The 12012-nt window shown below is 52.5% G+C and overlaps 1 pseudogene; it reads right to left on the bottom strand.

Moving 5' to 3' along the window:
• Positions 1-11569: 11569 nt before the first annotated feature.
• On the bottom strand, positions 11570-11807 carry LOC139228357 (U2 spliceosomal RNA; annotated as a pseudogene).
• Between the last annotated feature and the right edge of the window lie 205 nt (positions 11808-12012).

Here is a 12012-nt window from a genome sequence, read left to right as displayed (position 1 = left end):
GAAAGGGTGGTAGAGACAGAAACCTTCATTGCATTTACAAAGTATTTGGATATGCACTTGAAGTGTCGTAACCCACAAGGCTACGGACCAAGAGCTGGAAAGTGGGATTAGGCTGGATAGTTCTTTTTCGGCCGGCACAGACATGATGAGCCTAATGGCCTCCTTCTCTGCCGTAAATTTCAATGGTCTAATATATGTATATACAAATTGTTACATCTATCATACCGTTTTTGAAGAAGTGTTATTTAAATACTTCTTATGGGGAGTTGAATGATAAATGTGCCCATACCTCCCTGTTGTGTTTCTGTGCCTGTGATACCTGTAGCACTCTAATAGGGCTGTTGTAAATTTTGGGTCTGCATGAGATTTTACTAGCATCAGTGGTCTTTCCCATAATTGGAACCGAAATCCCCTACGAGCAGGAATTTACCGAAACTGCCCAATACTTAATCATATAAAGTTAGTCAGGTGGATGGTAGCAATGAATCCCCTTATTAAGCGAACTGGTCTTACGTAGATTTCCCCTATCTTCCAGAAGATGAACTAATTAACATGAGACAAGTCCAATTCTAAACCAAAGAGATGGTTTATTTTACATGCAGACAAACAGAATACAATGGGCCTGAATTTGGTGAAACACAAGTTCCAACCGTTTTTCAGCGGTCCCCGGACAGTGCATCATTTTTTACCAGCCAGTACCGTTGGAGCTAGGTGGGCGGGAGATTCATCCCGCTTTTCTCAGTGGGAGCAGAGTGCAGCGGGCGGTGGCCGGCGGAGGAGACCTTTTGACTCAGGAATCTTCGGCTCCCGAGTTGTGCGCACGACTGTCAAGCTCCATCCCCGAGAGGCACCGACAAGAGGACAGAGTCTGCCGACCTGAGATTGTTATGGGGGGGGGGGGCAGGGAAGATCGTTGTGGGGGGGAAGAGATCGCTGTGGGGGGGGGGAAGAGATCGTTGTGGGGGTGGGGGGGGGGAGAGATCGCTGTGGGGGGGGGAGAGATCGCAGTGGGGGTGGGGGGAGAGATCACTGTGGGGAGGGGCGAAGAGATCACTGTGGGGGGGGGAAAGATCGCTGTGGGGGGGGAAGAGATCACTGTGGGGGGGGGAGAGATTGCTGTGGGGGGGAAGAGATCGCGGTGGGGGGGAAGAGATCGCTGTGGGGGGGGAGAGATCGCGGTGGGGGGGAGAGATCGCGGTGGGGGGAGAGATCGCTGTGGGGGGGGGAGAGATCGCTGTGGGGGGGGGAGAGATCGCTGTGGAGGGGGGAGAGATCGCTGTGGGGGGTGGAGAGATCACTGTGAGGGAGGGGGAGAGATCACTGTGAGGGAGGGGGAGAGATCACTGTGGGGGGGGGAGAGATCGCTGTGGGGGGGGGAGAGATCGCTGTGGGGGGGGGAGAGATCGCTGTGGGGGGGAAGAGATCGCTGTGGGGGGGAAGAGATCGCTGTGGGGGGGAAGAGATCGCTGTGGGGGGGAAGAGATCGCTGTGGGGGGGAAGAGATCGCTGTGGGGGGGAAGAGATCGCTGTGGGGGGGGAAGAGATCGCTGTGGGGGGGAAGAGATCGCTGTGGGGGGGAAGAGATCGCTGTGAGGGGGGGAGAGAGATCGCTGTGGGGGGGGGGAAGAGATCGCTGTGGGGGGGGGAGAGATCGCTGTGGGGGGGGAGAGATCACTGTGGGGGGGGAGAGATCACTGTGGGGGGGGAGAGATCACTGTGAGGGAGGGGGAGAGATCACTGTGAGGGAGGGGGAGAGATCACTGTGAGGGAGGGGGAGAGATCACTGTGGGGGTGAGAGATCACTGTGGAGGGGAGAGATCACTGTGGGGGGGGAGAGATCACTGTGGAGGGGAGAGATCACTGTGGGGGGGGGAAGAGATCACTGTGGGGGGGAGAGATCACTGTGGGGTGGGGAGAGATCACTGTGGGGGGGGGGAGAGATCACTGTGGGGGGGGGAGTTCACTGTGGAGGGGAGAGATCACTGTGGGGGGGGGAAAGATCACTGTGGAGAGGAGAGATCACTGTGGGGGGGGAAGAGATCACTGTGGGGGGGAGAGATCACTGTGGGGTGGGGAGAGATCACTGTGGGGGGGGGAGAGATCACTGTGGGGGGGGAGTTCACTATGGGGGGGAGGAGAGAGATCACTGTGGGGGGGAGGGGAGAGATCACTGTGGGAAGTGGAGATCGCTGTGGGGGGGGGAAGAGATCACTGTGGAGGGAGAGATCACTGTAGGGGTGAGAGATCGCTGTGTGGGAGGAGATCGCTGTGGGGGGTGAGAGAGACTGGGGGGTGAGAGAGACTGGGGGGTGAGAGAGACTGGGGGGGATGAGAGAGACTGGGGGTGAGAGAGACTGGGGGGGATGAGCAAGATTGGGGGGGGTGAGAGAGACTGGGGGGGGGTGAGAGAGACTGGGGGGGTGAGAGAGACTGGGAGGGTGAGAGAGACTGGGAGGGTGAGAGAGACTGGGGGGTTGAGAGAGACTGGGGGGTTGAGAGAGACTGGGAGGGTGACAGAGACTGGGGGGTGACAGAGACTAATAAAATGTTTATTATAGTTCATTAATAAAGGCTTTATTAGACCACTTTTATTATTGTCCAACACTAGAAAATACTACAATCCATTTAAAAATACATCAAACTACGAGAACGATAAGGATCTGTGTAATATCAAATAAACCTTTCAGCTCTGTGTACATACCGCCCACTTAAGATCCACTTAAAAGCACCTTCTCCAGGACGGTATGCAGTTCTGGCGGTATGTCGGCAGTCTACATGGGCGAGCGGTGTGCATACCTCCCAGCGGTATGTCACTCATGAAACTTCCGCCGGGCAGTATGTCAGCGGTATGTACCTGTTTTTTGACGAAACCTGTATTTTTCGGCAGTAAACAGGCGGTAGTGGGCGGTATGTCGATGAATTTCGGGCCAATGTATTTTATAATTCTTCTCACGGCATAGAAAATAACAAAGCACACTAACCCTGTTAGCAGGCCACATTTACATTAGAGACAAACAAATCTCTCCACTGCCCCATCACTAACACACCACAGTAGGTAGAGCTTCTCCACACATTGGGGGGAATTTTCACCCAACCCATCGAACAGGAACTGAGCAAATACTTACCACTCCATTCCGACTCAATTTTTCGCCCGCCGCCATCTTAACTGAGATTTTTTTTCTGGGGTGGCCAAGATTCCCATCGGATTCAGGCAGAAGCTCATTAATACATCAAAATCGGGGTCCAGACACCATTAGGACCCAATGTTATTTTAATGGTCCACTGCAAAGAAGAGAAGACCATCTAAGTTAAGTCAAGTCAAAACATTTATGTAGGGGAACCAGGAGGAGCTCCCCCCCGCCTCCCAACCTGTTAAATGGCCCTGATTTTTCTCCCGCTACCCCCCAAATTATCTTCAGCTGGCCAGTAGGATGTAACCGAGGCCTCGGAGTGGCCTCAAACAGATGGCATTGTGTAGATTTGACAAACATCATGCCTCCCACCTGCCTGAAACCCACTTCCACTTAAAATCCCTCCCCACCCGCCTCATGAATGCAGGTTCACTCCAAGATCAGCGAAGAGATGATGGAGTCCACCATAAGAACATAACATAAGAAATAGGAGCAGGAGTAGGCCATTCAGCCCCTTGAGTCTGCTCCTCCATTCTATAAAATCACGGCTGATCTGATCTTGGCCTCAACTCCATTTCCCTGCCTGCTCCCCATAACCCTTCACTCCCTTACCTTTCAAAAATCTGTCTATCTCCACTTTAAATGACCCAGCCTCCACAACTCTCTGGAGCAGAGAATTCCACAGATTTACAACCCAAATTGCCTTCTGCTATCTGCCTCAAAGCACGCCAGATTAGCTGTGAGGCGCTGGCTGTATAGGGCTCTCTTAGCTGGGTCTTTAAGTGACCCGGCATTGACTTTTTAGCGGCAGTCTTCTGCTGTCCCCTCTGCTTTGGGGCTATGTTAATGTCAATGATGGATCGGATTAGGCGGTGATCAGTCCAGCAGTTGTCAGCTCCTGTCATGGCATGGGTGATGCGCACATCCTTGCGATCCCTGGCTTGGACGATGACATAATTGAACAGGTGTCAGTGTTTGGAGCGAGGATGTTGCCACAATGCCTTGTATTCGTCCCTCTGGCGGAACAGGGTGTTGGTGATGAGGAGTTCATGTTCTAGACATTTTGTCAAGAGAAGGGTACTACTGGAGTTGACTTTCCCTACCCCCTCTCTGCCATTCATGCCTACCCAGAGGGCTGTGTCTTTGCTGACCCTGACATTAAAGTCACCTAGGAGGATTAATTTGTCGCCTGTGGGGATGCGGGATAGGGATGTCTCGAGGTTGGAATAAAAACCCTCTTTAGCCTCATCTGTTACATCGAGTGTTGGGGTGTACGCACTGATGACTGTGGCGCATTGGTTCCGAATAGGGTAAGATGAAGAATCATGAGGCATTCATTAACTCCACAGGGGGCGTCTTTGAGGCAGTCAACCAGCTCATTTTTGACGGCGAATTCGACTCCATGAAGGCGGTATTATTTTTCTGGTTTTCCTTTCCAGAAAAAGGTGTAAACTCCACCTTGTTCCTTGAGCTAGCCTTCCCCTGCCCATCAGGTCTCGCTTAGGGCGGCAATGTCGATGTCAAAATGTCTAAGTACCCGGGCAACTATGGCGGTGCGGCATTCTGGCCTGTTGTTGTTGGAATTGTCCATGAGGGTCCTGACGTTCCAGGTCCCGAACTTCATATTAACTGTCATGTTTGTGACCTTCACACAACTGTAACCTTTATGTAACAACACTGTACACTGTATACACCTGAGTAATGCACACCTTGACCACAGGGGGTGAACTTGTGGGAGACACTCCTCACCTGATCATCCAGGTATATAAAGGGAGGTCCCACGGAGGGTCATCACTTCTTGGTCCTGGGAATAAAGGTTCAGGTCACATAGTGACCTTGTCTGCAGTACATGCCTCGTGCGATTCTATAGCAGGGTGTAAGGACACTACATTTGGCGACGAGAAACGGGAATCAACTACCCACGAGGATGGCCACCGGTAGCACAGAGGAACGGTACTGTGTCAGTGAGGACTGGGACGACTTCATTGAGAGGCTCCAGCAGAGCTTTGTCATGAAGGACTGGCTGGGAGAGGAAGTGGCTGGCACATCTACTGACCAGCTGTGGATCCAAGACGTATGCGCTGATGAAAGATCTGCTCGCACCCGAGAAGCCGGCGGACAAGTCCTTTGAAGAGCTCAGCACTCTGATTGGTGAGCACCTCAAACTGGCGAGCAGTATACATATGGCCCGGCACCGGTTCTATATACACCGGCGTCGGGAGAGACAAAGCATATCGGACTATGTTGCGGACCTTCGGCGTTTGGCCAGCCTCTGTAAGCTCACAGACGCCTGCAGGGGGAAGATGTTAAGGGATTTCTTCATTGAGGGCATTGGTCATGCCGGGATTTTCAGGAAGCTTATTGAGACCAAGGACTTGGCTTTGGAAAGGGCAACGTTGATAGCTCAGACCTTCATGGCAGGGGAAGAGGAGACCAAGATAATTTACGCGCTCAGCCCTGGTTCCAACGTGGCGATGGACCAGGGAGTTAACATTGTTAACAAGATTCAGAACCCCGCAGGCAGGCAAGGGCAATTCAACACCGCCCAGGCAGCAACAGACTCGAGGGTGGACCAGCAACAGAAACAATGGCAGGGGAATCGGCAATTCAAGCCATCACAAGGGACAATGCGTCCCGGAATGGGACCATTGACACTCAGCAACAGAGTGCTCAGGAGTAATCAAAGAGACAATCAGAGAGGAATGCCTGTTAACAGTTCCTTTGTTCACAACAATCTCAGCTCATGCTGGAGGTGCAGTGGCAGACATACTGCGAAAACCTGTAAATTTCAATAACTTATCTGTAGAAACTGTAACTTCAAGGGACATCTGGCCAGAATGTGCAGAAAGCCCATAGCGAGGCTAGTTTACGAGGCAGAGGAACCAGACGAGGGGTCTGCAAGGCAGGGTGATGCTTGGGGCAAAGCTATGGACGCTGAAGTCCAGAGGGTTCATGTGGCAGACGTCCACAGCTCATATACCAAAACGCCACCTATAGTGATGAAAGTTCTATTAAATGGCATCCCGGTATGCATGGAGCTGGACAGGAGCCAGCCAGTCACTTATAAGTGTCCAACAATTTGAAAAACTATGGCCACACAAAGCTAACAGGCCCAAATTGGAATGCATTGACACGCAGTTACGGATGTACACCAGAGAGATCATCCCAGTACTAGGCAGTGCAAATTTGGTGGTCACAGACAATAGATCGGAGAACCGGCTGCCACTCTGGATTGTCCCGGGGAATGGTCCCGTGCTCTTGGGGAGGAGCTGGCTAGCAGAGATGAACTGGAAATGGGGGGGATATGCATGCCATTTCATCTGTGGAGCGAAGTTCATGCTCACAGGTCCTACAGAAATTCGAGCCACCTTTTTCAACCAGGTGTCGGGACTTTTAAAGACACCAAAATAGTGATACGCATCACCCCGGACGCCAGACCAGTGCACCACAAAGCCAGAGCAGTGCCTTATGTGATGCGTGCGAGAATTAAGAGTGAGTTGGACAGGTTGCTAAGAGAGGGCATAATTTCACGTGTTGAATTCATTGACTGGGCAAGCCCCATCGTTCTTGTCCTTAAAGCGGAAGGCTCGGACAGGATTTGTGGCGACTACAAAGCCACCATCAACCGAGTGTCACTACAGGACCAATACCCGCTTCCGAGAGCGGAGGATCTTTTTGCCACGCTGGCAGGTAGCAAGCTGTTCACCAAGTTGGACCTCACTTCAGCCTACATGACCCAGGAACTGGCCGAAGAATCCAAGCTTCTGACCACCATCACTATGCATAAGGGGCTATTTGTTTACAACAGGTGTCAGTTTGGCATTCGTTTCGCGGGCGCTATCTTCCAGAGGAACATGGAAAGCTTGCTTAAATCCATCCCTGGAACAATCGTATTCCAAGATGACATCCTAATCACGGGTCGAGACACCGAGGAACACCTCCACAACCTGGAGGAGGTGCTACGCCAACTGAACGGAGTAGGCCTGTGACTAAAGAAGTCCAAATGTGTGTTTTGGCCCCAGAGGTCGAGTTTTTGGGCAGGAGGGTTGCTGCAGACGGGATCCGGCCTACCGAATCCAAAATGGAGGTGATCCGTCGCGTGCCCAGGCCTGGCAACACATCGGAGTTGCGTTCATTTCTGGGACTGTTGAACTATTTCTGGAACTTTCTGCCGAACTTAAATACATTGCTGGAGCCGCTACACATGCTCCTGCGTAAGGGTTGCGAATGGTTTTGGGGGGACTGTCAGGAACGGGCTTTCAATCGGGCGTGGAACCTGCTTTGTTCTAATAAGTTATTGACCCTGTACGGCCCCTGTAAGAAATTGGTTTTGACATGCGATACATCATCCTATGGGGTTGGGTGCGTGTTGCAGCAGAGCAATGGTGAGGGCCAACTCCAACCTGTGGCTTATGCCTCCAGGTCGCTCCCCCAAGCAGAAAGGGGGTACGGGATGGTTGAAAAGGAAGCACTCGCATGTGTCTACGGGGTGAAAAAGATGCACCAGTACCTTTTTGGCAGAAGGTTCGAGTTAGAAACGGACCACAAGCCGTTAACATCCCTGTTGTCCGACAGCAAGGCTGTCAATGCCAATGCGTCAGCTCGCATACAGCGATGGGCTCTCACGCTGGCTGCGTATGACTACACCATACGGCACCGGCCAGGCACCGAAAATTGCGCTGACGCGCTCATCAGGCTCCCACTGGCGACAACATAGGGGGCGTCGGAGCAAAGCGCGGAGATGGTCATGGCCATTGAGGTTTTCGACACCACAGGCTCCTCCATCACAGCCTGCCAGATCAAAATCTGTTCCAACAGAGACCCTCTCCTATCCCTGATAAAGAAATGTGTCCTGACTGGGGATTGGGCGCCCGCACACAGACATGCCCCGAGGAGATCAGGCCGTTCCACAGACGGATGGACGAGCTCTCCATCCAAGCTGACTGCCTGCTATGGGGCAACTGGGTAGTCATGCCCCAGAAGGGCAGGGTGGCAATCATCAGGGCACTCCACAGCGAGCACCCAGGCAATGTGCTAATGAAGGCCATTGCCTGGTCACATGTATGGTGGCCGGGAATTGACTCAGACCTGGACCACTGGGTTCGCAGGTGCACGACGTGTGCTCAGCAGGGCAATGTCCCCAGGGAGGCCCCACTCAGCCCGTGGCCTTGGCCCACCAGGCCATGGTCACGTATTCACGCAGACTACGCAGGCCCGTTCATGGGAAAAATGTTCCTGATTGTTGTCCATGCATACTCGAAATGGATCGAGTGCATCATATTGAATTCGTGCACGACATCCACCACCACGGAAAGTCTGCGTACGGTCTTTGCGACCCACGGCTTGCCGGACATCCTGGTTAGCGATAATGGCCCGTGTTTCACTAGCTACGAATTCCAGGAGTTTATGTCAGGTAATGGTATCAAACTTGTCAGGTTAGCACCGTTCAAGCCAGCTTCCAATGGCCAGGCAGAACGTGCTGTTCAAATCATAAAACAGGACATGCTCCGGATTCAAGGACCCTCCCGTCAGTACCGCCTATCGCGCCTCCTGCTGGCCTATAGGTCCCACCCACATTTGCTCATAGGAGTCCCGCCCGCGGAACTACTCATGAAACGCACGCTTAAAATGCGGCCGTCCCTCATTCATCCAGCCCTGTCAGACATTGTTGAGGGCAAGCGCCAGTCCCAAATCGAGTGCCATGATCGCAACTCAGTGGGGAGGTGCATAGAAATCAATGACCCTGTATTCATTCTCAATCATGCTTTGGGGCCCAAGTGGATTGAGGGTACTGTAATTGGCAAAGAGGGGAATAGGGTCATAGTGGTCAGACTTAACAATGGGCAGATATGCCGCAAACATCTGGACCAAGTAAAGAAAAGGTTCAGCATGGACACTGAGGAATCTGAGGAAGATCATGAGATCTCACCCACACCACTGCCAGTGAACGAGCAACAAGGACATTCAGCAGCATGCACAGTCCCTGCGGCCAGCCCAGACAGGCCGCAATCACCTCAGGCGACAGAGACGCATGCTAAGGCCCAACCACCAGAGCCCCAACGGCGGCGCTCCACGAGAGAGCGTCGACCGCCTGAAAGACTCAATCTTTGACCCAAAGACGTTGGGGGGAGGTGATGTCATGTTTGTAACCTTCACACAACTGTAATCTTTATGTAACAACACTGTACACTGTATACACCTGAGTAATGCACACCTTGACCACAGGGGGTGAACTTGTGGGAGACACTCCTCACCTGGTCATCCAGGTATATAAAGGGAGGTCCCACGGAGGGTCATCACTTCTTGGTCCTGGGAATAAAGGTTCAGGTCACAGAGTGACCTTGTCTGCAGTACATGCCTCGTGTGATTCTATAGCAGGGTGTAAGGACACTACATTAACGAAGTGGAAGATGCATGTGCCTTGATGATCCTGAGATGCTGAATGCCCACAGCGCTTGGTCTGCCCTCCAGGCCTCCATAACCAGTGCCTGTGAAGAGACACTTGGTCACTCAACCAGAAAACACCAGGACTGGTTTGATGAAAATGATCAGGAGATCCAAGAACTCATAGATCGCAAGCGCAGAGCATTTCTGAGATTCAAGCAACAATCCAATTCGGGAGCAGCAAAGCAACGTTACAGACAGCTCAAGGCTGAGGTCCAATAAAAAACGCGGGACCTAAAGAACAGGTGGTGGATGGAAAAAGCACAGGAGATACAACTGACTGACAGCCATGATATGCGAGGATTCTTCATCGCAGTCAAGCCCACCTATGGTTCCAAACTCCCAAGGCCCCACCCCACTGCTGGCCAAGAGCAGGGAAACACTCATCAAGGACACTGAGGCAGTCAGGGCCCGCTAGAAGGAGCACTTCGAAGATCTCCTCAATCGAGACTCTGCCTTTGACTTGAGTGTTCTCAACTCCATCCCGCAGCACATTACCAACTCAGTGATACCCCAATGTTACACGAGGTAGGCAAAGCCATAAAACAGCTCAAGAATAACAAGGCTACAGGTGCGGATGGAATCCCTGCTGAGGCGCTAAAGTATGGCGGAGAGGCACTGCTGACGTGGATACATGACCTCAGTGCTCTCATCTAGAGGGAGGAGAGCATGCCGGGAGATCTCAGATTTTTAAAAAGGTGACAAGTCAGTCTACGGCAACTACAGGGGAATCTCCCTGCCTTCAGCCACTGGAAAAGCTGTTGCTAGAGTTCTCCTCAACCGTCTTCTCCCTGTGGCTGAGGAGCTCCTCCCGGAATCACAGTGCAGATTTCGTCCCCTACAGGGCACAATGGACATGATCTTTGCAGCGTGACAGCTGCAGGAAAAATGCAGGGAGCAGCGCCAGCCCTTACACATGGCCTTTTTCGATCTTACAAAGACCTTTGACACTGTCAACCATGAGGGTCTATGGAACGTCCTCCTCCATTTCGGATGCCCTCAAAAGTTTGTCAACATCCTTCACCTGTTCCACGATGACATGCAGCCTGTGATCCTTACCAACGGATCCATTACAGACCCAATTCACGTCCAGACCGGGGTCAAACAGGGCTGCGTCATCGCTCCAACCCTCTTCTCAATCTTCCTCGCTGCCATGCTCCACCTCACAGTTGACAAGCTCCCCGCTGGACTGGAACTAAACTGCAGACCAGTGGGAAGCTGTTTAACCTACACCTCCTCTAGGCCAGGTCCAAGATCACCCCAACCTCTGTCGTTGAGCTACAGTACGTGGACGCCGCCTGCGTCTGCGCACATTCTGAGGCTGAACTCCAGGATATAGTCAATGTATCCACCGAGGCATATGAAAGCATGGGCCTTACACTTAACATCCGTAAGACAAAAGTCCTCCACCAGCCTGTCCACGCCGCACAGCACTGCCCCCCAGTCATCAATATTCGACAACATGGACCATTTCCCATACCTCGGGAGCCTCTTGTCAACAAAAGCAGACATTGATATGGAGATTCAACACTGTCTCCAGTGCGCCAGTGCAGCCTTCGGCCGCCTGAAGAAAAGAGTGTTTGAAGACCAGGCCCTCAAATCTACCAAGCTCATGGTCTACAGGGCTGTAGTAATACCTGCCCTCCTGTATGGATCAGAGGCATGGACCATGTACAGAAGACACCTCAAGTCGCTGGAGATATATCGCCAATGATGTCGCCGTAAGATCCTGCAAATCCCCTGGGAGGACAGGCGCACCAACATTCGTGTCCTCGTCCAGGCTAACATCCCCAGCAATGAAGCACTGACCACACTTGATCAGCTCTGCTGGGCAGGCCACATAGTTCGCATTCCAGACACGAGACTCCCGAAGCAAATTTTTTTTTTTTTCCGTAGCCAATCTTTCCAATTCTTTGTCAGATCACAAACGCCAGAGGTCACCTTGCACACATCAAGGATCATTCTGCGCCAATGCTCTTAGCCAAAAGGCCTAGAGCCACTGCACCGTTCCTGGAAGTACTGCAATACCAGGTTCGTGCCATGGAGGTGGATGGGTCAGGCCCCCCACACACCTCCGTGGAGGTGGATGGGTCAAGCCACCCCACCCACCTCCTATTTCCAAAAAGCATAGGAGAACCACCTTCCTGATCCAGGGAGAACCACTTTGGGGTCATGGTTACTCCCCTGTCAGGTCAGTTACGCATGATCTTAGCCAAAAGGCCGAGAAGCAAATGCTTTATGCGGAGCTCCTTCACAACAAACGAGCCAAAGGTGGGCAGCGGAAACATTACAAGGACACCCTCAAAGCCTCCCTGTTACCAAGTGCGACTTCACCAGTGACACCTGGGAGTCCCTGGCCGAAGACCGCCCTAGGTGGAGAAAGTGCATCCGGGAGAGCGTTGAGCTCTTCGAATCTCAATGCCGAGAGCGTGAAGAG

Source organism: Pristiophorus japonicus, chromosome 17 (assembly GCF_044704955.1).
Source record: "Pristiophorus japonicus isolate sPriJap1 chromosome 17, sPriJap1.hap1, whole genome shotgun sequence".
In the NCBI taxonomy this organism is placed as follows: domain Eukaryota; kingdom Metazoa; phylum Chordata; class Chondrichthyes; family Pristiophoridae; genus Pristiophorus; species Pristiophorus japonicus.
This window is presented reverse-complemented; position numbering and strand designations above follow the sequence as displayed.